The sequence below is a fragment of the Giraffa tippelskirchi genome, chromosome 8 (genome assembly GCF_054371585.1).
Source record: "Giraffa tippelskirchi isolate mGirTip1 chromosome 8, T2T-mGirTip1v1.2.pri, whole genome shotgun sequence".
In the NCBI taxonomy this organism is placed as follows: domain Eukaryota; kingdom Metazoa; phylum Chordata; class Mammalia; order Artiodactyla; family Giraffidae; genus Giraffa; species Giraffa tippelskirchi.
Genome location: NC_137282.1, coordinates 96,563,360 through 96,589,678, shown reverse-complemented (window position 1 = coordinate 96,589,678; position 26,319 = coordinate 96,563,360). Strand labels below are relative to the sequence as shown.

General features: G+C 38.8%; 1 protein-coding gene across 1 annotated transcript in view; it reads left to right on the top strand.

The window, feature by feature from the left end:
- MIER3 (MIER family member 3) overlaps positions 1-26,319 on the top strand; it is a 127,406-nt gene that overhangs the window by 921 nt on the left and 100,166 nt on the right. The window contains exon 2 of the mRNA XM_081517939.1: positions 6,579-6,680. The gene's annotated coding sequence lies outside the window, so the exon portion shown is untranslated. The remainder of the gene's footprint in view (positions 1-6,578; positions 6,681-26,319) is intronic.

Sequence of the window (26,319 nt, the reverse complement as noted above, 5' to 3'; positions counted from 1 at the left end):
ATCTGGGGAGGATTGTTTTTAATTTGTTAATGTATTTAAATACTGGTGAGAAGAATCCAGTAGAGAGGGAAGGATGGAAAATGAGAAAATTCTGTCTGGAATTTCCAAGAAAAATGGTCCACTTAATATCTCAAATGTTGTGTCTCAATTTCTGGACTAGTGCTGGAAGGAGTAATCATAAAACCTGAAGTCTGATAGAGAGTGTTGACTTGAGGTGTCTACGTCAAGAAAAGCAAAAAACAGAAGTCCATCCTGATCCTTGAATCTAGTAAGAGAAAACTATAATTTGGGTTCAAACTTTGCAAACCTATTCCAAATTATGGAGAATGGCACATAATGTTTCAGTTTGTTTTTTATTACAAAAATTTCCAAAATTATTCAGAAATTTAAAAAAGATTAACAATGTACTCTTCACTCAGTTAACAACCTTTTTTCAACAAGCACTTTTATATTTTTTTTGCTAGAATATTTTAAAGCAACACTCAGGCATCATATCATTTCACCCCTAAATAATCCAATAGGCCACCCTAAAAATAATAATTTTTCGTAACTAACAAAATAAAAAATAGTTTCTTAATGTAATCTAACACTCATTTCTTATTTAAGTTTCTCTGATTGTCAACAAAGGTTTTGTTTTTTTTCTTTCAGTTAGTTTGTTCACAAACAATAGCCATATATTGTATTTGGGTATTATGTCTCTCAGGTATTTTTTGTTTGTTTTGGCTTGGCTTGCCAGGCCACTTGGCTTGCAGGATCTTAGTTCCCCTACCAGGGATTGAACTGGACACCTGACATTGAAAGTGCCAAGTCCTAGCCACTGGACCACCAGGGAATTCCTTCTCTCAAGTATTTTTAATCCAGAACAACATTCCTCCCTTCTCTCCCCTACTCGTTTATGCCACTGATTTGTTGAAGAAACTAGTGAGCTGTGCTGTGGGATGTTCAACAAAAGAATTTGAGTGGATATTTCTTCATAGTGTGGTTTAACTTGTTTCTTTAGCTTCTAAATGTTCTGTATGTTGAAAATTAGATCTAATCCCTTGATAAGGTCTTTTAGGCAAGAATACTTCATAGGTAGTACTATGTACTTCATAATCCATCATATCAGGATGTACATAATGTCCAATTACCCCACTTAGGTTTTTTTTTTAAATTTTTGGCTGCACTGCAAAGGATGTGAGATCCTAGTCCCCTGACCAGGGATGGAACCCATTTCCCCTGCATTGGAAGCATTGAGTCTTAACCATTAGACTTCAGGAAGTTCCCAATTATCCCACTTTGATAGATAACATTTATAAGTGGATTCCAGCACTGAAAGCTTGATTCTTTCATTATAAAGTTTCCTATTAATCATTTACTCACTTTTTTAACATCCACTGGTTTTTACCTTAATTAGTTATTTTATTAGAGGTTGAAAAATAATGCCTTTCTTTTTTAAAAAAAAACTTTTATGTGGAAAATTTCAAATATTTACAAAATTAGAGAAAATAATACAATGAATTTCCAATACCTTATCACCTAGCTTCACTATTTATCAGCACAGCGCCAATATCTATATCTTCCATTTCCACCACCCCAGATTATGTTATTATTTTAAAACAAATCCCAAATGTCATAGAATTTTATCTGTAAATATTTAAATGTGTATTACTGAAGATGTAGAATTCTTTTAAAAAACTTAACTGTATCATTTTTCCACCTAAAAAGTTTTTAAAAGAATTCATTTATATCATCAAATAACCTGTGTTCAAATTTTCCTTATCCTTTTCCTTAAAAAAATTGTACAGTTGTTTTGTCAGTATTAGAATCCAAATATGTTCCATTTATTATTGACATATGTCTTTAGTTAGTCTCTTTTAATCCAAACTTACCCCATTGTGCTAGACAATTTCATGTCAACTTGACTAGGCCATTGAGTTCCCAGATATTTGGTCAAATACTATTCTGTTGTTTCTGTGAGAGGTTTTTTTGTTTGTTTGTTTTTGGTGGTTTTAACATTTAAACAAGCATACAGAGTAAAGTAGATTGCTCTCTCTAGTGGGGGTGGGTCTCACCCAGTAAGTTGGTGGTCTGGATAGAACAAAAGGCTGACCATCTCCTGAATAAGGGAGAGTTCCTCCTACCTGACTGCCTTTAAGCTGGGTTATTTTTCCCCCGCCTTTGGGTTCGAGCTTCAGCTTTAGTTTCTCTTAAGCCTAGAACCTGCTGGCTTTTGGAGTAGAAGTGTGCCATCAGCTTTCCTATGTTTCTGGCTTGCTGACTGCAGATCTTAGGACTTGTCAGTCACCTGTAACCAAGTGAGCCAGTTTCTTATAATAGTTCACTCTTCTCTAGATCTGTGTGTCTATCTATCTATACTATAGATTCTGTTTCTCTGGAGAACCTTGACTAATACTCCCATAAATCTCCTTTCTCCCCCCCTTCTTTTTGCCCTTGTAGTTTTTCTTGTTGAAGAAACTGGGTTGTATTTCCTGTAGTTTCCACTGCCCACTGGAGTTCGCATCCCAGTCTTGTCATTTAACATGTTTCTCTGTCCTTTATATTTCCTGTAAATTGAATCTAATGATTAACCAGATTGACATTGGATTTTTAATTTCCAAGAGAATTTTGTAAGTGGTGGTGTGTGTACTTCTGTCATGTGGTACAGAAAGTCCAGTTGTGTTCTTTGTGATGTTAGCAGCCTCATTGATGATCATTGACTAGATTAATTCATTCGAGATTGCAAGATGCTGATATTCTAATCCTGTTGTTCCTGCTTTCCATCTGTAATTCTATAAAGACCAAATTTAATCATCAAGTACTGGTTACTCTGAGGTAGTATGTACAGGAAATACAGGAGTAATGATTAATTCTTTGCTCTGTTTGCCGGTTTCCAAATGTGATAAATCAATTCACTAGCACCTTCCAAAAGTGACCAATTAGTTGGATTTTTTAAAAGTATGATTTTAAACACAAGGCTTAAATACATTTGATGTGTTTTAATCTGTTGCAGTTATTAACCTCAGCAACGTTCGAACTTACCATTCTTGGCCAATGAGAGATTATTCTAGAAGGTTCCTAAGTTCTTTGGACATGAACCTAGTAGCCTCTGGAATCAGCCACTCCTCCACAGAACCCAAGTTCCTTTTAATGAGGAATGCTCTGTAGCAAACACAATCTGGCCACTAGGGTTCTCCTTGCTCCACGTGAGCTCGGAGACCTCCTTTCCTGACTCGTGGACTGAAGAGTTCCTGTAGAAAGTCACTTTGCCTTACAGACAAATATTTATCCAATGTTTAAGGGTTAGATAGAAAAGAGATTAGAGGTGGAGAGAGCTGGTGTGGATTCTGGCAGATACCTCCAGTTTATAATCCCTGTCAGAAAAATCAAGTGTTTCTGATCTGAAAATACCTTGGGGCAGAGCTTAACTGCGGCTTCCGTGGGGAGTGGAGACAATGTAAAGAGGACATCCATAGTCTACCTAGGCCATCCTCAGGGTCTGCATGGCTTCAGCCTGTGCCCGCAAGCTGGTGTCCACTTTGTATGAAAAGAAAAAGGCCAGAGACTCAAAATTTAAAAGTAAATATTTGTTGTTTCCAACAATTGCATGGCAATTAGGAAGGAAGGAAGGAAATGCTTACCAGCAAGTAGCCAAAAGATCATCACAGCTTGGTTCCTTAACACACCAAGATTATATGATTCATTTTATTCTCAAAAGGACAACTTGAGATCCTGTGGTCAGTGGGGATATTGTAGCCTTGGGACTCTCTCAGGTCAGGAGAAGAGGATGTCCTGACCCTTAGGAAGCAGAGATGAAATTCTGTGATATTCATCAGGGAAGAAGAAAGTGGACCTTATTTATAATTGCAAGTTAGAAAAGGTGAAAATGCTATTTTATTTTATTTTTATTTATTTATGGCTGCTCTGGGTCTTCATTGCTGCAACGTGGGCTTTCTTTAGCTGTGACAAGCACGGGCTGCTCTCTGGTTGCAGTGCATGGACTTCTCATTGTGATGACATGGGCTCTAGGGCACATGGGTTTCAGTAGTTATGGCTCATGGACTCTGGAGGGAGAGCTCAGTATTTGTGGTGGATGGGCTTAGTTGCCCCGAGGTATGTGGGATCTTCCCAGACCAAGGATTGAACCTGTGTCTCCTGCATTGACAGGCAGATTTTTAACCACTGGACCACCAGGGAAGTCCAAAAAAATGCTACTTTAGAAAGAGGCCGAAACATGTGTTTGAATAAGATCACAGTGTTAATCCCATAAAATATGAAGGATTCATTTTGTTGCGACTTCAGCTCTCTTTCTGTCATTGCAACAATTTACTCTCTTGCAGAGGGACTGATTTTTTCTTCGTTTATCAATCAGACCTTGCATCCAAGAACCGCCCTTTCACTCCTTCTCTGGTACACTGATTATATTGCTCCTTCCCAAGACTTTCTGATTAGGTGGCTCTTTTGTTCTTCTCGTGAAGCAGGAAAACCAGAGTAGGCCGTCTTATAACCAGAAGGATCCCACTGTCCAGGATGCAATAGGGAGTGTTTTAATAATGTTGGTCACGTCACTTTCTTAGGTTTGATCTACAGTTAGATAGCCCGAATTTCAGATCCTTTTTCCTTATCTGCAGAGCTATCTCATCAGAGGAGCTGTGATCCTCTTAGATCACCTCCAAGAACCCAGGTACAAGGAATAGTGACTGACATTCATGCACTTGCGCGATAGGGAGGGTGGGTTCTGGCATCGGATTGCCTAGATTCAACTTCTAGCTCTGTCACTTACCAGCTGGGTGACCTCAGCCACGTGTTTAACTCTGTTTCGTGTGTTTTCGCATCCTCACCTCTAAAATGGTGATGATATTATTTCTCTACCTTGTATGATTGCTATGAAGAATGAGCCAAACACTGTATGAAAAGTTCTTAGCATGATATTTTAAGTTCTGGGATATAAAATGCTCGATGAATGATATCTGTTACAAGTCTTTTAATATTTGTTTATTTTTGGTTGTTGGGTCTTAGTTCATGTGCTCTTCATTGTGGCTTGTGGGTTCCTAGTTGTGGCACACAGGCTTAATTGCCCCCCAGCATGGAGGATTTTAATTCCCTGACCAGGGATCAAACCCTAGTCCTCTGCATTGGAAGGCAGATTCTTAACCACTGGACCACCAGGGAAGTCCTGATAATTGTTATTATTATCTTTCACGTGGTAATGTAGTCTTCTGAAGCAGAAACAGTTCAACACCCAAGGACAGACAATTCCAGCCTTAGTCATTGTCACAAGTGTTGCTTTGATATTGGATTACATTCTTTTGTTTGAATGAATAACCTTTGTTTCTAGAAAAGAAGATTTGGCTTCTAATTTTACTTTTCAGAAATCTTTAAGGGGCCAAAGCTTGCTGTCTCTTGTAGATGGGGAAGCCTTCTATCAGACACCTGGTTTGGGAAAGTCCTTACTCGTGTTTAGTATGATCTTCCCTGTACATCCTAAAGGAAATCAATCCTGAATATTCATTGGAAGGACTGATGCTGAAACTGAAACTCCAATACTTTGGCCACCTGATGAGAAGAACTGACTCATTTGAAAAGACTCTGATGCTGGGAAAGATTGAAGGCAGGAGGAGAAGGGGACAACAGAGGATGAGATGGTTGGATGGCATCACCGACTCTATGGACATGAGTTTGGGTAAACCCCAGGGAGTTGGTGATGGACAGGGAGGCCTGGTGTGCTGCAGTCTATGGGGTCGCAAAGAGTCGGACACGACTGAGTGACTGAACTGAACTGAACTCCCGGTACAGAGCCAGTTTAATAAAACCCTCTTCTCCACCTCCTGCACCAACACAGACTTGCTGTTCCTGGTATCAGGAAGTGGCAGCATCACCCCACTCAGTCACCTGTGATTTGTCTCTGTCAGAACTGGAATCCAGCCTTGTCTGCCCTCACCAACGTCACTTTGTTTCCAGCAACCATTTTCTTCCACCTGGGTTTGGGATAATAGATTCCTCTTACGCACATATCTGCCTGCAGTCTTGCCTCTTTCTTGTCCACTGGCTTAGGCCATTAGAAGGTCATTTCAGTGGATGGTGAGAGTCTAAGTCAGACTGGAAATTGAAGAGAAAAAAGAAAATGGTTACTGTGAATGCAAGGAACACCTAAGGAGCTTACCTGGGAGAGGAGAGAATGGATATAAAACAGGTTTTCCAGAATGATCAGAAGGAAAATTCTTTAAAACAAGCATGATTATGGCCAGGGAGACAGGGATGAAGGATGAAAAAAGCAGCCTGTGTCCCAGGATCTGGTGCAAGAAGAAAAGAAAAGATAAAGTCAGCTAAGACTTCAGCATGAAATTTTTTTCTGTTTTTAGACATCATGATAAAAATATATAAGATCATTTTGTGTATTATGGTCCATACATGTAAGTCAGCAATATTTAGATAACATTAATACAGTATAATGAAAAATTAGTGAACAATATATATTTTCTTTTTTATTCCTTATTGAGGTACAAAAGAAGGATTTTTTAAAAATAGTGTAACCATTAATTTTAATTTGTTTTCAATTTCTTTACTCCAAATGAAAGATTTTCTTGCCCTACTACCAGGGTAATAATTTTCTTCCAGTAATTGAGCACACTGGCAGTGGCAACATTCACATAACTCCCCCCACCCCAAAGAGGACAAAAAAATCTGCTCCTAAATACAAGGTAAGTCTCATTCAGCCCTCCTTTCCTTTGCTTGGTTCCCGGTTTGCTTTAGATAACAGACTAAGGATTTTTGGGGTTTGGTTTTGGTTTTTCCTTTGTTGACACTTCCTGCTGCTGCTAAGTCGCTTCAGTCGTGTCCGACTCTGTGCAACCCCATAGACGGCAGCCCACCAGGCTCCGCCGTCCCTGGGATTCTCCAGGCAAGAATACTGGAGTGGGTTGCCATTTCCTTCTCCAGTGCATGAAAGTGAAAAGTGAAAGTGAAGTCGCTCAGTCGTGTCCGACTCTTAGCGACCCCATGGACTGCAGCCTACCAGGCTCCTCCATCCGTGGGATATTCCAGGCAAGAGTACTGGAGTGGGGTGCCATTGACGCTTCCTAGGAACTCTTGAATCCTAATTCTAGATTGAAGCTTCCCACCAGGGAACCAGGGAACACCATCACACGTTCATTCTCTGTGCTCTACATCAAAGACCACCTTTACTGGACTTTGTTATCATCTTATTTGATTTTTCTGGTTTATCGCATTTAACTTTAGTCAGTGAGTTGAAACATTCCTTATGTACAATAAATCTCCCCAATGGTTTAGTACTTTACAGCTAATAAAACTATTTCACTGGGTTGTTTCTTGATGCTTTTAAGGTCCTATAGAGTTCTTTGTGGCTTCGTTTTATATAAGAACAAACAACAACCACAGGGATGTGGGGCTTGGCTAAGTTTACATATCATTAAAAAAAAAAGCCTGTCTTGCAGATAAGCAACTATTATCTTCTGTAACTTTAAATACATGTTATTTATATTTAATAACTGAATAAAAGATGCAAGGATAAGTGAGAATAAAATATCACTTATCATTAAATATAATAAACACATTTTTGTTCCTAGGGTTTATATGAGATAAACATGACTACTTATTCATTTTGGTTTATGTTTGAAGTATTTTATTTCAGATCTTTGTCTTATGAGTGAATGTTCATAAAACAATTTATACACTGGAATATAAAAACACATATAGAATTTTTAACATTTGCTGCGAATCCTTCATATAATTTTGAACTAAATGGGAAACAAAAAATGGTAAATATTTTTCTTTCTAGTTTACAGAAGAGCAAAGACTAAAGTAACTTTTTAAATGATCTCATTAATTTAAAAGTAGGGAACAAATTGTATAATTAAAACTGAAAACAGTTTGATTTGTGGTGGCATTGGGATTATGAGTGAAATTTTCTTCATTTTATTTCAACTTATGTTAAGGCTGTTACAGCTATTATATGTGACAAATAAAATTAGCTATTGAAAAAACACAGCATTATATATGATATATGTATAAAGTAAGTTATTTTTCAATTAATTCAATGTTTAAAACATTGAAAACTATTAAAATGTCTCTATTTTTATAATTGTATCTGAAGCTAATAATTTTCAAAGGATTGGTTATTATCATAGACAGTGTTAAACCAGGTAAAGAATCTGATTTGTCATTAATAATTGACCAGTAGAAAGATAAGCTATTATCTAAAGTAAATGATGAAGCATTTTAATGTAGTTGCATAGCATAGAATACAGTGAATTCTCAATTGCAACAAAATAAGCTCACAAATAATCAGAGTTTCCTTTGGTCAATCTTTTAAGGAGAAGCAGGAAAAATTAAGAACATGTGTATACTATGTGTCTATCCCCAAACTTCCAGTATGTGTTTGGCTCCATTAGAAACTGAGGTCAGTTGTTTTGTCCAGATTTAGAAAAATTTTTATAAAGTTTGAAGTTAAAGGTCAATACTGAGTTAAACAAAAATCAATTAAAAACACTGATATCCTCAAAGAAAGTCATTGTTTTTTATTCAGTATGAATTGAATAATGTGTAGTAAGATAAACAGACTGGTTCCAAATTGGGAAAGGAGTACATCAAGGCTGTATATTGTCACTCTTAACGTATATGCAAAGTACATCATGAGAAACGCTGGGCTGGATGAAGCACAAGCTGGAATCAAGATTGCCAGGAGGAATATCAATAACCTCAGATATGCAGATGACACCACCCTTAAGGCAGAAAGCGAACAAGAACTATAGAGCCTCTTGATGAAAGTGAAAGAGGACAGTGAAAAAGTTGGCTTAAAACTCAACATTCAGAAAACTAAGATCATGGCATCTGGTCCCATCATTTCATAGCAAATAGATGGGGAAACAGTGGAAACAGTGAGAGACTTTATTTTGGGGGGCTCCAAAATCACTGCTGATGGTGACTGCAGCCATGAAATTAAAAGACGCTTGCTCCTTGGAAGAAAAGCTATGACCAACCTAGACAGCTTATTAAAAAGCAGAGACACTACTTTGCCAACAAAGATCCACACAGTCAAAGCTATGGTTTTTCCAGTGGTCATGTATGGATGTGAGAGTTGGACTATAAAGAAAACTGAGCGCCGAAGAATTGATGCTTTTGAACTGTGGTGTTGGAGAAGACTCTTGAGAGTCCCTTGGACTTCAAGGAGATCCAACCAGTCCATTCTAAAAGAAATCAGTCCTGAATATTCATTGGAATGACTGATGCTGAAGCTGAAACTCCAATACCTTGGCCACCTAGTGCGAAGAACTGACTCATTTGAAAAGACCCTGATGATGGGAAAGATTGAAGGCAGGAAGAGAAGGGGACGGCAAAGGATGAGATGGTTGGATAGCATCACCGACTCAATGGACATGGGTTTGGGTAAACTCCGGGAGTTTGTGATGGACAGGGAGGCCTGGTGTACTGCAGTCCATGGGGTCGCAAAGAGTCAGACATGACTGAGCAAGTGAACTAAATATAAACAGAACCACAGCAGCATTTTGTCTTTGACATGGAGTAAAGATGAGAATTTTAGATGTAGCCTATAGGCTCTAAAAGATGTTTGCTCTTTCAAAGCATATCACATTGCCTAGGCCAGTTTGGTTTAGCCAACATTACTATATAGGTCTTTTGCCTGGGGTAGACATTATACCAGGAGCTAGAGACTCCACAGTCTTCATAGTTGGTCGTTTTCCTTCCTGTTCCCACTTCCCTGGAATCAAGCAATGGTATTTTGTTTGCTTAGCCATTCAAGCAAATGTAAACATTGCAGAAAAAGATATAAAACATAAAAGTATGTTTAATGAATAATTAGAATAATGCAGGTATAATCACCTTCAAAAAATAATACAAACAGTAGTGTGATCACTTCCCAAAGCAAAGGATAAGATAACATTAGCATCCCCAGAATGCCTACAATTAACTCCCTGTGACCTTTCCCCTTAACATCCCTTGTCATCTTCCCTAGAGGTAACTTCTCTTGTCCCTATGATAATCACTTCTTTGTTCTACTTTATGGTGTTCTTTTAAAACCATCTCAGTAGGTATTTCCTCAATAATATAGTTTAGTTTTGCTTACATTTGAACTTTATGTAAATGAATATTTTGTAAATACTATCCACATTGTTTTTTCTTGTTTCTGTCATTCAGCATTGTTAGATTCATCCATGTTGCTTCATGTAGTTGGTTTTTCCATTTTGATTATTCTATACCACATTTTTACTTACCCATTCAACTGATGCTGGAAATTAAAATTGTTTTCATTTTGTGGCTCTTATAAACTATGCTTACTCTTGATATGTCCCCTGGTTCTCATATGTATAAGTTTCAGTCTTGAGTGTGTATAGCCAGGGGAGGAACTGGGTGGGCGTATTCTTCACTTTATGTATCAGACTGTTTTTCACAGTCATTGTACCAATTCACGTTCCCACTGCAATGTATGCGAGTGCTCATCATAGAACAGTGGTGTGTGTGCTATGCTCCGCATAGCATTCTTCAGTGGCTGCCGAAGAGGGCAGGGCAGGAGTTGGCCAGTTCTATGTTTCCACTTCAACTCACTCAGTGCTGCTTTCACGTTTCCATATTGAACATCAGCAAACTTTTAGCAGGAAAAAAATTTGCATGACTTGAAAGGGATTGAAAATAACTGATCAGAAAAAAAAGAAAAAAGAAAGAAAATAACTGATCAGGAAGACAAATTATATACTTAAAACACAGGTTCAGTAAATGTTTGTTGAATGTTGAATAATGAATAAATGAATGAATGACAAAAAATGAATGAATAGATTTTCAGAATTGAGGACTGTAAGAGAATATCTGTGGGCTTCCCAGTTGGCTCAGACAGTAAAGAATCTGCCTGTGATGTGGGAGACCTGGGTTCGATCCCTGGGTTGGGAAGATCCCTGGAAAAAGGAATGGCAACCCACTCCTGTATTCTTGCCTGGAGAATCTCATGGACAGAGGAGCCTGGCAGGTTACAGTCTACGGGATCACAAAGAGTTGGACATGACTGAGCAACTAACACATTCACAAGAGAATATCTAGCTCTTTCCAGCCATGGCCTCTGTTCACAGGCAAATAGGCTGTAGGGAAAGGTTATGTGAAGAGCAGGGATTTGTGTTTCTTTTATTTCTGTTTTCTAGTATCCAGAGAGGAACAGAGAGAGTCAGTGTGAGTGATAGAGAAGAGAGAGTGGATAGAGACAGAGATGTGGAAAGAGATTAGAGGAAGGAGGGAAGAAGTGAAGCAAAGGGGCCATTTTTTTCTCTACAAGTCATCCTCTTCCATTTTGCCGAGTGGGTTCCCAGAGCACAATCTGAAAACCAGTGGCCACCAGAGAATCCCTTTCTTGGTCTCATCACAGCTCAGTTTCTCCACCTTTGAGTTATTTTGTTCTTGATGTTCCTTGGGAGCTTGGGTTTGTGTCAGTCTGGAGAACTTCACCTCATCTCATTGGTCTTACCAGCTGCCCTTTGACAGATTCTTAAAACTGCTTAAACACAGCTGCAGGGACTTCCCCATAACTGGGTCTCAGGGTTGCTCAGGAGGCCAGGGGCCTCCAGAAACTGTCTTCATCGCTGATGTCCTACTTGCTGATGCCCTTCAACCACAACTAGCTTGTAGTCTCTTCTAGTTCAGGCAACCCATATATAAGTATGTATGCCTGCTATATTCTTATATACTCCTTGATGCTATATCAACCAAAAAGGAAAACATTCAAGAATCCTGGGATCCTTTTATTCCAAAAATGATATAACTAAAAGGAATGTGATCTTCTTAATAACATCTTTTCTGTCCTCATTTTATTCAGAGTGCTTACATAATTAAATTCTATTGGTGATGAAAGTGATGAGCTACCTGAAAGTAATCAACACTATATACTTTAACTTTTCTCTTTTCCTTAAGGTTCTATTTCAAGTTCTTTCACTTGTGGGTATACACATTTTCCAATTTCAATAGAGGCTTTTCTTCACTTTAGGAAAAAACCCACATAATTTTCTTTAAGGTTAACATTAATATGGAATTCAAACTCATTCATATGGTAATTCTGTCATTCAAATTTATGGCTATAATTGAGAATCTTGCATTATTTGATCTAAGGATAATCAAAATGAATAGGACTGTGGTCAGATCAAAGTGGGTTTTCAACACATGCAACAGCAAAACTAAATGGGGTAATTTAATACTGCCTAATATAATATTCAGTATTCATGGAGTGCTTCCCTCGATTTCCTCAGACGAAGTTATTATTCCATCTAACGGACAAATCTGAATAAAGAAACCATCACAGATGCAATTGTATTATCAGTTTTGACACCTAGAAATTCTTACCATATGTGAACTACTTTTCAAAGACATTCATTCATTCTATAATCATTTGTTGAGTGCCTATTAGGCACTGTGTTAGGCACTGAGAGTACAAAAGTGAATTAAAAGAAAATGAGAAGTGATTGGTCCCTTACTGATTATTTGAGTGGCAAAGAATTGAGAAAAAGACCTAGAAAAGAAGTGAGATAGCAATTAAAATTACTAAGTAGTGGGATACATGTTATGATTGAGGTAAATGGAAGGTGAAATGAGAATTTGGGATCAGATGGCATACAGCAATGATGGGTGGGACTTGGGAAAACTTTCTAGAGTCCCTGAATCTGAAAAATTGTAAGAACCAGGCAAAGGGAGATGGCAAGGACATTCTAAACAGAGGTGGGCAGGAAATGCAAAAATCCAGAAGTAAGTCTTTCTCATGTCTTGTGGCCTCAGAATTGCAAAAGGCTATTACGACTAGAGATTATATGAGGGCTGGAGAGTGATAAGAGATGAGGCTGGAGAGGTGAGTAGACACCATATCATAAAAGGCCTATAGCCTATTGTACTGGGTTGAGTAGTGTCCCCCTAAAAGGTCATGCTGGGTTAGAGTTCAAGTAGTCTTAGTGAGTCATATATTGGCAGAAAAATCTAGTTTACAGAGGGAGGAAACAGATGAAAGTTAAAAAAAAAAAAAAAATTCAAGTGAAGTTGTGTTGGGAAATACAGAGTTTGAGGAAAGAGATTCCTTTGGGAACCGATTATACCTAGAACCTCAGAATATGAGCTTTTGGAAATAGGGTCTTTGCTGATGAGGTTGGTTAAGGATCTCAAGGTGAAATCCTTCTGGATTAAGTGTGGGCCTTAATCCAATGACTGGTGTCCTTAGAAGAAGAGAAGAGGACTCAGACACGCAGAGAAGGAGGTCATGTGAAGCTGAAGGCGGAGCTTGGAGAGATGCTGCTCAAGACAAAGAATGCCAAAGATTGCTGGGAGACACCAGAATCCAGAAAAACGGGAAGAAAGATTCTTCCCTAGAGACTTCAGAGAGAGCTTGGCCCTGTCAACATATTGATTTTGGACCTCTAGCCTCTAGAACTTCGAAAGAATACATTTCTGTGGTTTTAAGTCATTAAATTTGTGGCAATCTGTTACATCAGCCCTGGGCAACTAACATAATTATAATAAGTTTGAACTAACCTACAGACATGTATGTCAGATGTCAGCCTTGACATGTCCTATGAAAAGATTTAAGAAAAGAAGTGACATTATTGGTACTTTAAAAAGGTCACTCTGGCTACATTGTAGAGGTTGGATGTGAAGAAAGAGCGACTGAATATGGGGATATATTGGGAGGATCTAGGAAAGAGCAGCATTAAGTTGAGAAGTGGGGGGGGGATGAAAAGAAGTGGCTACATTTGTGAAATAGAAGAAAAGGTAGATTTGACAGAATTTCATCATTATTTCTTAGATATGAAGGATTTGTGAAGAGTAAAACGTCAAAAACTCTCAACATACAGTCTACCTTTCCCACAACTCACTCGAAAAACCATCTATTTCTATCTACAGCTCCAGTTAAGGCAGAGGACATAGGCATGACATGTTTGCACCATTTGAGTCAGTTAGGTTGGGGCAATCTGAGTCTCTCCTGGTATGAACAGGGACATCAGAGAAATGCTGATGTGGGCTTGGCCTAAAAGGTCATGCTGGGTTAGAGTTAAAGTAGTCTTAGTGAGCCCTATATTATCAGAAAAATCTAGTTCACAGAGGGAGGAAACAGATGAAAGAAAAAAAAAAGAAAAAATAGCTCAAGTGAAGTGGAAAATATAGAGTTTGAGGAAAGATACTCTTTGAGAGCTGATTATAATTCTTATAAATGCCTTTTATGAGATTATTCTTAAGCATGTGATAAATCTTCTTTTTACTTGCAAGATCCGGTGGTTTTTCTATTTTGTAATCACACCATCTCATACTGTCATACCAGATTTCTGGCATGGATCACTGGATAGATGGCAGTACCATTTATCAAGAGGGAAGAATGGGAGGGAAAACAAGTTTTGAGGAAAAATAATGAGTTCAGATTTGGACATCTTACCTTTGGGGTGCTTATATGACAGGTAGGCAAGTCCACTGTGGACACAGAAGATCTTATGAGAATGTTTTGGACTAGAGTTCAGCTCTGGAAGCCATCACTCTGTAAATATTAATTGGCACCCTTTTCTTCCAAGGTAAGTGGGAAAAGAAGGCTCAGGGTGCTAAGAAGTCTGACATCTGAAGTTCTTCCTTATTCCAGAAAGACGAATCCACAGAGGGGGGTAAGAAGTAATAGATAGAAAAAGTAGAATCGTAGAAAAAGTGTGAAGGTGAGGTGGGGTGAAGGTGGGGGTCTTAGAAAGTTGAGAAAGGAAAGTACTTCAAGGAAGGCAAGAGCGTCATCAGCTGCTGGGGTGAGTGCATAGTGTTTTTTTAATTTAGTTTTTTTAATCAAGGAAGAAGCCACTGCTGACTTTGGCAAGAGGAGATTTGAGGAAGTAATGGGAGTAGAGGAAGACCATGAGTGGAAACTACAGATTATGTTTTCAGTGGGCTGGCTGTAATGGGGAGAAAGACATGTAGAGGTAACTAGAAAGGAACATAGGATAAAGGGAGGTATCTATTTGCCTAAGATGGCAGAGACTTAGACTGAGGGAAGAAAGTTGGTAGCATTTGATGATAATTGAGAATCATTAATTAATTAATCAAGGTCTCTAGGAATGTTGGAGAGATAGATGCAGTGCCCTCTTTCATTGTGGTAATAGGGAGTGGGAATAGAATTTTTTTTTTCTTTAAAGGCAAGAATACAAATAAATTTGTTGACCAAGAAAAGTAAAAAGTGGAGAAATTTTTTCCTGATTTCTAATTTGTCTCTGCATAGTAAAGTGAGGTACTGGAAGTTAAATCTGTGCTGAGGAAACATAACAGAAAGGTAATTTGGAACTACAAATTACCTGAGAAATTCCTTATCCACCCTCCAGACTAAGTCCAAATGTGAAACAGGTGTGGGTACTTAGGAAGTGACCTATAGAAGGGAAAACAACTTCCGGGGTCATCAAAACTATATAAAATCTAAATTAGTTCTTCGTAAAGATCAATAAAAATGCAAACGCAGATGTGAGCATGTGTGCACACATGCACACATGTTTACACAGACATATATACACACATGGGCTTCCCTGGTGGCTCAGCGGTAAAGAATCCGCCTGTAGCACAGGAGCCACAGGAGACTGAGGTTCAGTCCCTGTGTTGGGAAGATTCCCTGGAGGAGGGCGTGGCAACCCTCTCCAGCATTCTTGCCTGGAGAATCTCGTGGACTGGGGAACCTGGCAGGCTGTCCATAGGGTCGCAAAGAGTCGGACATGACTGAGCGACTGAGCATGCAAACATGTATACACATACCATTTTAAGTTTGAAAAAGGAAATGTAGTAGAAGTCAAAAGAATTATACAAGAATATCTTGTGTAGTCCACGGTAATAAACTGAAAATGTGGAGGGAACAAATTTTTTTCTGGCAAAATATAAATAACTAAAAGTTAAAAAAACCCCAAATACCAATATCATAGGAAGTATTGGACAAGTTAAATCTACTACTTAAGAAAAGGTTCCAGCCTGTCTTTTCTGTTTGAACTGTATTTTAGGATAACTGAAGAGTTGATAAGGGAAGATTCTTCTTTGTTGAGGAATTTTAATTAGTAAACGCAGAAGGAATGATAGAATAAGAAAGTCACCATTTTTATAAACCCTAATAAAGTAGTGGCTTTAAGGAATGTTCATTAATGGCTGCTAAAACTATGAGGTAAAAGGTTGATGGGGAGCTTTATAATGAATGGATCAGGCTGTCCATACTGGAATTCATGCACCAATCTCAATGTCATTGTAAGTGGGACAACCAGACATTAAGGACAATCATCATGTGATGTAATATGAAGCATACCTCACCACCTATGAAGGATCCTCCACGAAAAAAAATTGAGCTTAAATATAATCAAGCCTTTATTTAAGTTTCAGTCTACAAAAAATGAGAAAAGAGGAACAAGTTAAGCAACACTAAAAGGAAACAATGGGCTTCCCTGGTGGCTCAGATGGTAAAGAATTTGCCTGCAGTGCAGGCGACCCGGGTTTGATCCCTGGGTCAGGAAGATCCCCTGGAGAAGGAAATGGCAACCCACTCCAGTATTCTTGCCTGGAGAATTCCATGGACAGAGGAGCCTGAAGGGCTATAGTCCATGGAGTTGCAAAGAGTCGGACACTACTGAGCAACCAACACAGTCTTCAAAGGTTGTAGACCTATTTAACCTTCAGGTACTCAAAATCCAATTCTTTGAATTTTAGGGCTTTCCTGGTGGCTCAGATGGTAAAGAATCTGCCTGTAATGCAGGAGACCCAGGTTCAATCCTTGAGTCAGGAAGATACTCTGGAGAAGAGAAGTCCAGAATTTGTAATATTCTGTAGGACAAATAATCATTTATTTCAACAAACAAATGATATGGCAGGGCAGGGAGGGGTTGGTTGAGAAGGTAAGAGTGAACTTTAATAAACTGAGAGAATCAAGAGACAGAACAACCAACATACAATGCTGTAGATCTTGTTTGGATTCTGATTCAAATAAATCAACCATAAAAAGATCTTTTTTAAACAATCGAAAAATTTTCGTTTGATGTAATAAAGTGGCTGTGGAAAGGACACTAGAGTGGAGACTTACAGAAAAGAAGAGGAAATGGGAATAGCAGTAACAGAAGAAAATATAAAACAAAAGAAAGGTATTGAATGAATCAATAATGATACTGCAGAGTATGGCCAGTTCAGTTAGGTACACATAATGTCTCAAAAATACAAATATCTTATTTGTTGATACTGTAATCCTATGTTCAGTAATTTTGTAATAGAAAATTAGTATAAAGGGATATATGAACCGAATGTTTATTGTATCATTTTTTGGTTGCAGCTGAAATTAGGACTTGTATTACATCCATCAACAGGCAAATGACTGAATAGTTTGTAGTCTGTCCATATAATGGAATATGCAGCTATTGAGAAGTCTTAACTTAGTGTTACATATATTGATCTGGAAAGAAGTCCATGAAGCAAGTGAAAAAATGCAAGTTTCAAAGTAATGGGCATGGATTATTCCATTTATTGTAAAGCATACATATATAAGGAGAAGAAAAGAATTCCAACATGTGTATATTTCTTTGTCATTGTCTAGTTATCAGAAGAAAGAATATAGTTTTATATTTTATTATATGATTTTATGTATTATTAAATATAAAAGATTAGTTGTGATGAACTAGCATGATTAGTAGTGGTGAAGCAGGTACAAATTTGCCAACTAGATAACTGAAAGAGAAAAAGTCTAGGTTAGGAGATGACTGGGTGATGACTCTGGTTCTGCAATTGTTCAAAAAACAATTGGGTTCGGCTACTGTCTGGGGCCATGGCTGCCGCTGCAGGACTGAAGAAACACTGGTCAGGTGATTCTCCTGGGGTCCATTAGCAAACCAGAAAGATACAAGGATCCTAACAGGAAGCTAAGGAGTAAAGGAGAAATGCAGTTTTCAGAGTCACAATCCCAGCATCATGAAACAAGGAGAGTTTGGAACTGAGAGACAAGGGCTTAATAACTAGTACCATGTGTTTGCACATAATTGTGTGGATATGCAGAAAAGTGTTAAATGATACAACTCAACCTGTTCATATGAACCATTGGTATCTCAGAGGTAAGAAGAGACCGGGAACTTTAAAAAAAGAAAAACTAACAACTCCCATGTAGTGAACAATGGATTACAATGTGGATATACTATTTATGTCATAATAATTTTGAGAAATCCACATAACCAATGAAGAAGAAAAATTAAAAAAAATTAAAATTAGAAGTAGGAATACCTTGGAGTGTGCCCTTGGGAGAGAATAGATCTGTTTCTGCACAGAGCTGTCAGTGTCCTTGGACCTGAGAGCTAGCTGTTTCAAGGGACTGGTTTGTACTGTTAAATACACAGCTAAATTTATGCTTAATTTTAAAATGTATCTAAACTGTGGCAACTTCTTCATGATATTGAATCTGATTGATGGGTAACTGGAGGTTCATTGTACTGTTCATGCTATTTTGTGTAGGTTGACTTTTTTCTTTAAAATATTTATTTATTTATTTGGCTGCATCGGGTCTTAGCTGCAGCATGTGGGATTTTTGTTGCAGCATACAAGATGTTTTGTTGTGGCTCTCTATCTTCTCTCTAGTTGTGGTACTCAGGCTCAATAGTTGTGGCCAAGGAGCTTAGTTGCCCTGGGGCATATGGGCTCTTAGTTCCCTGACCAGGGATCAAACCCATGTCCTCTGCATTGCAAGGAGGATTTTTAACCACTGGACTACCAGGGAAGCCCCTGGGTTGATATTTTTTCCCAGATGAATGCCAAGAAAAGATTCTGATAAAAAAAAGTCATGATTTATTTTACAATCATAGCCCATGAAAGGAAGAAAATAGATGTATTTTTCCTAACTGCAAGAGAATTTGGAGAATCCGTTATACTTTTCGAATTAATTACAATAAGATCAGTTACAATTTGATGAGTTTAATTCAAGTTGAACTTCATGTAATAAACACTGAGGAAATAAAATTTCTCAAAACAAACAAAGCAAGCATCATTATCCTCAAAATTAAGGGCAATTTTACAATAAATTATTGTAGTTAAAAATCAAGAGGTAGCTGGTGAACTTCTTAAATGTACACGAGCCAGAAATTTCATCATGATAAGAAACATAAATCTGTCAAAAAGGGACTTTCACCCCCACCTGGCTAATGTTTACATTTATAGTTGTCCTCAAAACATCTGATTGGTTCATAGAGTCTGCCTTTGATCTTTATCTCTCTAATAAGCTGCAATGATCAGCTCAATATTTTATAACCTTAAAATGTCTGTGTCAGCGTCTCATCTGCCCAAGGTTCCTGTTATTGAAATATATATTTATATACGGCACCTCTTCTATAATCTGGATTTCAATTTAACCAAAGCAGAATCAAAGATATTTGGATATTTTTATTTATTCCTTTCCTCTGCTTTAAGTCTGTAAATTTGAGAATCTTAAGAATGGAGGAGGCTTGGAAGAGATTATTATTACGTGAAGGAGACTGCCCATTTTTGTTGACTCCAGATAGCGCCTTCAGGATCATCAGAGAACTAGTTTGGTTATGTATCAGTGATATGTGTGCCCACAAGTGGTCAGGAAGTGGGTCCTAATCAGACTCCAGAGCCATGTCTACTTGGATGTGGAAGGCAGACTGACCCTCAATGGCTGTGAAAACCCTTAGGGCTTTAAGACAATTCAGAGGAAATGTGGAGACTTCAAGAAGGAGATACTGAAGTTCCCTCTAACAGTGCTTACGGACTGTGGACTGTGCAGTGCCATGATACTCCAAGTATGTGGGCCACCTCCGACTGAATACACTTGTGAAGTGCAGTCAGTGTCCTGTCCTAAGTCTGTGGTGTAGGGGAGTCAAGGAAAGTGGTAGAAGTTTGAAATAGTTGCCATGAGGAATGGGAGAAGCTGGTGAAGTATTCACTGGAGAACTTTTGGGCTGTGAGGAAGAATAATCCGAGGTTGGAGGACCTTAGTACATGATGTTCTCAGCAGCCTCAAAGCACCCTGCATCCAGGGACCGAGAGGATGGATGAATGAAGTGATGAGAGGCATAGGGGCAAAGATGGTGAGCTCACTGATGCGACTGAACTGATACAACCTGGCCTCTAGGCTGAGTAAAGAAAAGAAAGAAGACAGAAGGGAGGAAGCTTAGGGGGAAACACAAGAGACAATCCAGTGTGGGGGGTTACTTGACTAGATCAAAGGCCAAGGGGTGGAGTAAGATGTGGAAGAACTGGAAGGCTGTGGTCAGTGAGCAATTCACGGGAATTCATTATATCACAGGTGGAGCACATAGATGTGCAAAGGTCCCCAGGTGTGCCCATGGGAGGAGGTAGTTGTTACGGAACAAAGGTCAGTGAATATATCAAGCCACAGTGAAGCTAGAGTGTTGGATGACTTATCCATGTGGGTGTTAACACTGATGGCAAGTAGCAAAGAGAAAGACTCTCTGGTATGAATTTAGGAAAGTACCAGAAGATTAATAGATGACAGGTCACTTTTATTTATTTTTTTAAATTTTATTTATTTTTATTTATTTGGCTGTGCCGGGTCATAGTTGCAACACTTGGGATCTAGTTCCTTGATCAGGAATCGAATCTGGGCTCCCTTCACTGGGAACACAAAGTCTTCACCATTGGACCACCAGGGAAGTCCCCAGGCAGCTTTTATTTGGGACTATCAGTCCCAGCCTCTGATCGCTATCCACTGATTTTTGGAGTACTGTAAAGGAATTCAAGGACCTTGGTCCTCTATTCTCTGAATGTTCCCCACCACACCAACACCCATCTCCCCCCTTACACACACACACATCCCAGAAGCCTCTCTCATTCTAAATTAGCAAAGAGTAATGGAAAGTACCTAAATATAAATCTCTCGTTAAATCAAAAGAGAAAAAAGTGAAGATGACAACAATTTATGAGGAAGATGAATGGTTTATAATATTACGGTGAGTCAAGATATCAGGATATTTATTGCAGGTTTACTTTGTGCTAAGCTTAGAGTTGTGTAAGGGTTTTGGAGTTCAGCAGTCCAAAGACCAGATCTTCTGCTTAATAGCTGCATGAGCAAAGCAAATTACCTCTGGAAACTTCAGATTGTTGTCTTAAAATTATGATCATACTGCCTACTTCACAGAGTTGCTATGAGGATTAAATGAGATGTTCCTTGTAAACTATGAAGTATTTGGGAGAGTTAAGCGCTCAACCTCTGCTCGGTATCATCACCTTTCTCCTTCCTTGTTCCTGGGGTATTTTTTTTTTCACATACTCCCCTTTCCTCATTCCAGAATGAAGAGAAATTCATCCACCCGTGTGTCAGGGGATGTGATGGGTTCAACTTATACCAATACCAGAGTTGTTTCTCTCCCCAGCTTGTGGTTCAGTGATATTGATAGCTGAGATCCACCACGGTGGGAGTATTTATAACTATGGGAATTGTCAAATACTTCAGAAGAGGGCTTTTGAAGGGTCTGGTTTTCCAGCACACGGCTGCCTTTGGGTTTCTGTTGGGTGTTTCCCTGTCAGATCAGAGGCTAGATGGCAGGCTGATGTGCAGCTCCTAGGCAGTTCCCAGCCTCTCGCAGATTTTCGTTAGTGAGACTCTGCTAGCGTGAGATATCTGCTATCTTCTCCTGCCTCAGTGCGTCTATCACCTTCTGACTTCTGGACTCTGTGAAACATCACCGTTGCCAGATCCTCGTATTTCTCAGCCCTTTCCTGATGTCTCTACAGTGTTCACTTATGTCAGTCCCTCAGTCATGTCTGACTCTGTGACCTCAAGGTCTGAGGCTCCTCTGTCCATGGGATTCTCCAGGCAAGAAAAATAGAGTGAGTTGCCATTTCTTTCTCCAGGGGATCTTCCCAATGCAGGGGTTGAACCCAGGTCTCCTGCATTGCAGGCAGATTCTTTACCATCTGAGCCACCAGGGAAGCCCAGTGTTCACTGAGGGGACCACAACATCTCCAGTGTTATCCCAGCTTATGCCTAGTTTTTAATCATGGAATTTAAATATTTTTGAAAGAGAAGGGCGGAAGGACTAAGAACAGTCCAGATCCCTCAAACACAGCTCCGATATGAGGGAAGTTTGGCCATCTAAATTTTCTCATTTCTTCAGTTTTTTATCTTTTCCTTCAGAGGCAAAATGATGGGCTTTTCTACCTGACTTTTTGCTTGCAAGTTTGCCATTTTCCCCAGCGGCCTAGAAAGGGAGAGCAATGGATTAAACTTTTCTAGGTGATTCTATCTGACTTATCCTTACTGGAGTTTTCCCTTTGCTTCTGGCCTATAGGTTAATTGTCAGTTTTTATTTTGATTTGGGTGTTCATCTTCTTTCTTCTTCTAAGTATTTTGATTGGAAGTTGAAAAAGGTTATGTCAGGATCTGCTGGCTGAATGTCATTTTACACTGGAAATCATCCTAAGAGAATCTCAATTTTGCTTACAAACTTTATGTTTGTTTGGTTCCTTTTTATGTCCCACCCCCCCAAAGTTATTAAATAGAATTATTTTGCATTATACTTCCTTACAGAAAGTACAGATAGCAAGGACAGGATCCAATTCAATTTTGAGTTTCTAGGAATTTCTTGGACTGTACCACAGTGCCCTGTCTAAAAATATTCCTTCAGTATCCGCAAATGAATGAACAGAATTATAATCCTTGAAGGAGAGCTCAGAGCCAGGACATACTCAGATACATTCACGTATGTTTTCAAAAATTACCTTTTAACCTCAATAGATAAAACTGTACCCAAGTTGAAATTTTAAAATCCCCTCCAAACTAGTGGTTTCAGCAAGAATCAAAGCCCCAATTTAAGTATGTACTGGATACCATCTACCCAAATAATTTCTGGCAGAGAAAACATTTTATCAGAAGACCTTTCTCTACCAGAAAGACCTGTATTTTAGGCCATCCTTAGGAATGTGTTATACAGTTGATAGTGGATATTTTCTGAATAAGAAAGTGGGCAGAAGAGGCAGTGAGGAGGCTAACAGTGACTATTTAAAGGCTGCTCTTATGCTGGGGATGCTGTGGACTATGTGTGGGTGCTGGGAAACAACAGGGGTGAGTCTACATCCCTCTTCCTGCTTCTCTTGTCAATGGGCGGTCTGGAGGATGAGTAATATCAGCTTGATTTACTTTACCTGTATGCTGCCAGGTTGTGATTAGCTGTCACAGGGAGTAACCTCTCTCTGAGTGAGTCATCAAGTTGTTTTATTTCTGGAGAAATAATGCCTTTCCTTTCCATGTGGGGAGAGTCAGATGAGCATGAGTGTTGGACTTTGTTAAACCAATCAGAATCCTTGTATATGGCAGCAGGCGCCAGCCTGGGTTCATCAGGAGCAAGGCATGCTAAAGCAAGCTCATTTACTTCCTTACAAGGGATTGTAGAAGAAAGGTGATAACTTTTGGTAATTATTTGTTGGTTAGTGAGACATCAGACAAAGATATGATATACTTGAAGATGAATCCAGGAAATGTGATGTGGAAAATAATACAGTGGATTATGTGGATTTGATTTTTAGCTAATTTAATAATAGAGGCCAAACATCTCTAATTAATCAATCCATGTTGGCTTAGAGGGTTTTTTTCCCCAGTGTGTGCAGTTTTATGCAGGATTCATGAATTATATTTTTATAAGCTACCTCAACGAAGACAGATGACTAAAAGCTGAATGCATGGATTATAGGCTGGATGGTAGAATCAAGATCTCCATAGACTACATGATAGACTTTCAAAAGATAAAATTTGGCATGGATTAATGTCTACACTTAAATTTTAAAGAATTGGCCTCACAAACAGAAGTTGAGGGAGACGTAGAACAGAACAAACTTCTTAAAAAATAAAGCAAAGAGTTTTGTTGATTTTAAGCTTATGCTACCTAATAGTTTACCACTAAGAAAAAGCAAAATGAATTACAAGGCTGTGTTATTAAAATTATAACAAAAGAGGAGTGGAGGCCAGTGTTTTCTGTAATGATCAGAACACATTCATGCTAATTTATTACTATGGTTCAGGTCATCATTCTAGAAATTATGGGAGTCTAAAAATGTACCACAGTTTCTTCAGGAAGCTTTCCAGTTTTTTCAGAGATAAGTCTGTTCTTTAATAACCACAGCAGAAGATAGGAATTGAGGTATCATAAGAGAGGTAAAGGTATAGGTGAATTCAGAGAAGCCAGGGATTATTTCTAGGAGTAGAAATTAAGAAACACTCATCGAAGAGAAGGCATAAATATTAATAGCTGGAGAATAGAACATGGTCACATCTCTAGTGTCTGAATCTTATGGGGGGTAGCCATCAGATATATGGCGCATGACTACAAAGGACCAACCTGAAGTATCAGAGACAAAAGGAAACTAATTGGAAATCCCAAGTGTAGAAATGGTAGAGAGAGTAGGTGAGTTGGGCTGAGTTTGTCAACGACAATAGTTTAAAAGAAGATTGGAAAGGTAAATTGGAGCCAGATATTGTGCCTTGTTAATATCAATGGGAAGCAGCCACAAGTCTTCAAAGAGGTCATTTCTTCTCAAACAAGGGTTGAATTTCCCAGCTTTGCCTCTGCTCTTTGGCCATCACATTCTAACTCTGGATTATTATTCTCCAGCTCATGCCATTGGGAATTCTATACCTTCTGTCTGTATTCTAGCTAAAACCAACCCAAATCCATTAGTGTGTTATTAATATTTGTAACAACTACAATTCATGCAGAATGTGTTTGCATTTTACAGAAGTGATTTGAGCAACTACTCAACCATAAAGGGAAGATAGAGTAGAAAGAAAAAGATTGAGGCAGAGAAAGAGGCAATGAAAGTTAGACTTAAAGTTGTACTTATAGGAATATAGAGGAGGGAGCACTTTTAAGAGATACACGTAATTACCTCTGGAGCAGGATCTTACTTACTAAAAAACTATACACATCCCTGTTTGAGTTAGGAACCAGGTAAGAATGATCTGCGGGCTTCGCAGGTGGCTCATTGGTAAAAATCCTCCTGTAATACAGAGACACAGGAAATGCAGATTTGATCCCTGGGTCAGGAAGATTCCCTGGAGAAGAAAATGGCAACCCACTCCAGTATACTTGCCTGGAAGATTCCACAGACAGAGGAGCCTGGTGGGCTACAGCCCATAGGGTCGCAGAGTCGTACATGGCTTAGTGACTGAGCGCACAAGAATGATCACCATCTCCATGATAAATTAACTCCATCAATCAAAGTGGAAAATAATTAGGTTAAAATTTGAAAAGGAAGAAGCAGAACTATCTTTTTTACCCCCCAGCCACATTATGTAGCATGTGGGATCTTAGTTCCCTGACCAGGATCAAACCATGCCCCCTGCAATGGAAGCACCTAGTTTTAACCAGTGGATTATTTCCAGATTATATGATAGTTTACCTGAAAAAAAAAAAATTCTAAAATTGAAAGCAAAATGAAACAAATTAATCTAAACTGTATATCAAGTTGGTGATACAGCCATAAAGAAAAAGGGATTATTTCAACTGTCTTTGGAACAAGGACTCTGACTATATATCCTTAGTGAGATACATCATAATACTGAAAAATAGGGCAAAGTAATCTTGCACTTTACTTAGTAACAACTATGGTATTGCTCCTGATGTCATAGTTTTGAAACTAGCTCATGTGCATCACAGGGTAAAACAAAAAAGTTATGTTTACATTATTAGGAACCAGTATTTTCAATGTGAGAGAAGAGATATAAATATGAATCCAAAGAAATTTTAAAAAGCCTGTGTCATTCTCATCAAACTAGAGAGGGAACTTCATCACTTTGCTAAGGCACATACCAAAACAACAGTCAGCGTGACTTTAATGGTGAACTATTTAACATCTCGGAGAAGGCAATGGCACCCCACTCCAGTACTCTTGCCTGGAAAATCCCATGGACGGAGGAGCCTGGTAGGCTACAGTCCATGGGGTCGCTAAGAGTCGGACACGACTGAGCGACTTCACTTTCACTTTTCCCTTTCATGCACTGGAGAAGGAAATGGCAACCCACTCCAGTATTCTTGCCTGGAGAATCCCAGGGATGGCGGAGCCTGGTGGGCTGCCGTCTATGGGGTCGCACAGAGTCGGACACGACTGAAGTGACTTAGCAGCATTTAACATCTCTCCCCTAAGCTGGGGACAAGACAATAATATGTATTTTTACGCTTCTATTCACATTGTACTGAAGATCCAGTACTAGAAATTGTACTAGAGATATTGTCAGTGCAATAAAACAATAAAAAGAAGTAAAAGGCATACAATTGGAAACGTGAACGTGAAAGTCGCTCTGTCGTGTCTGACTCTTTGCAACCCCATGAACTATACAGTCCATGGAATTCT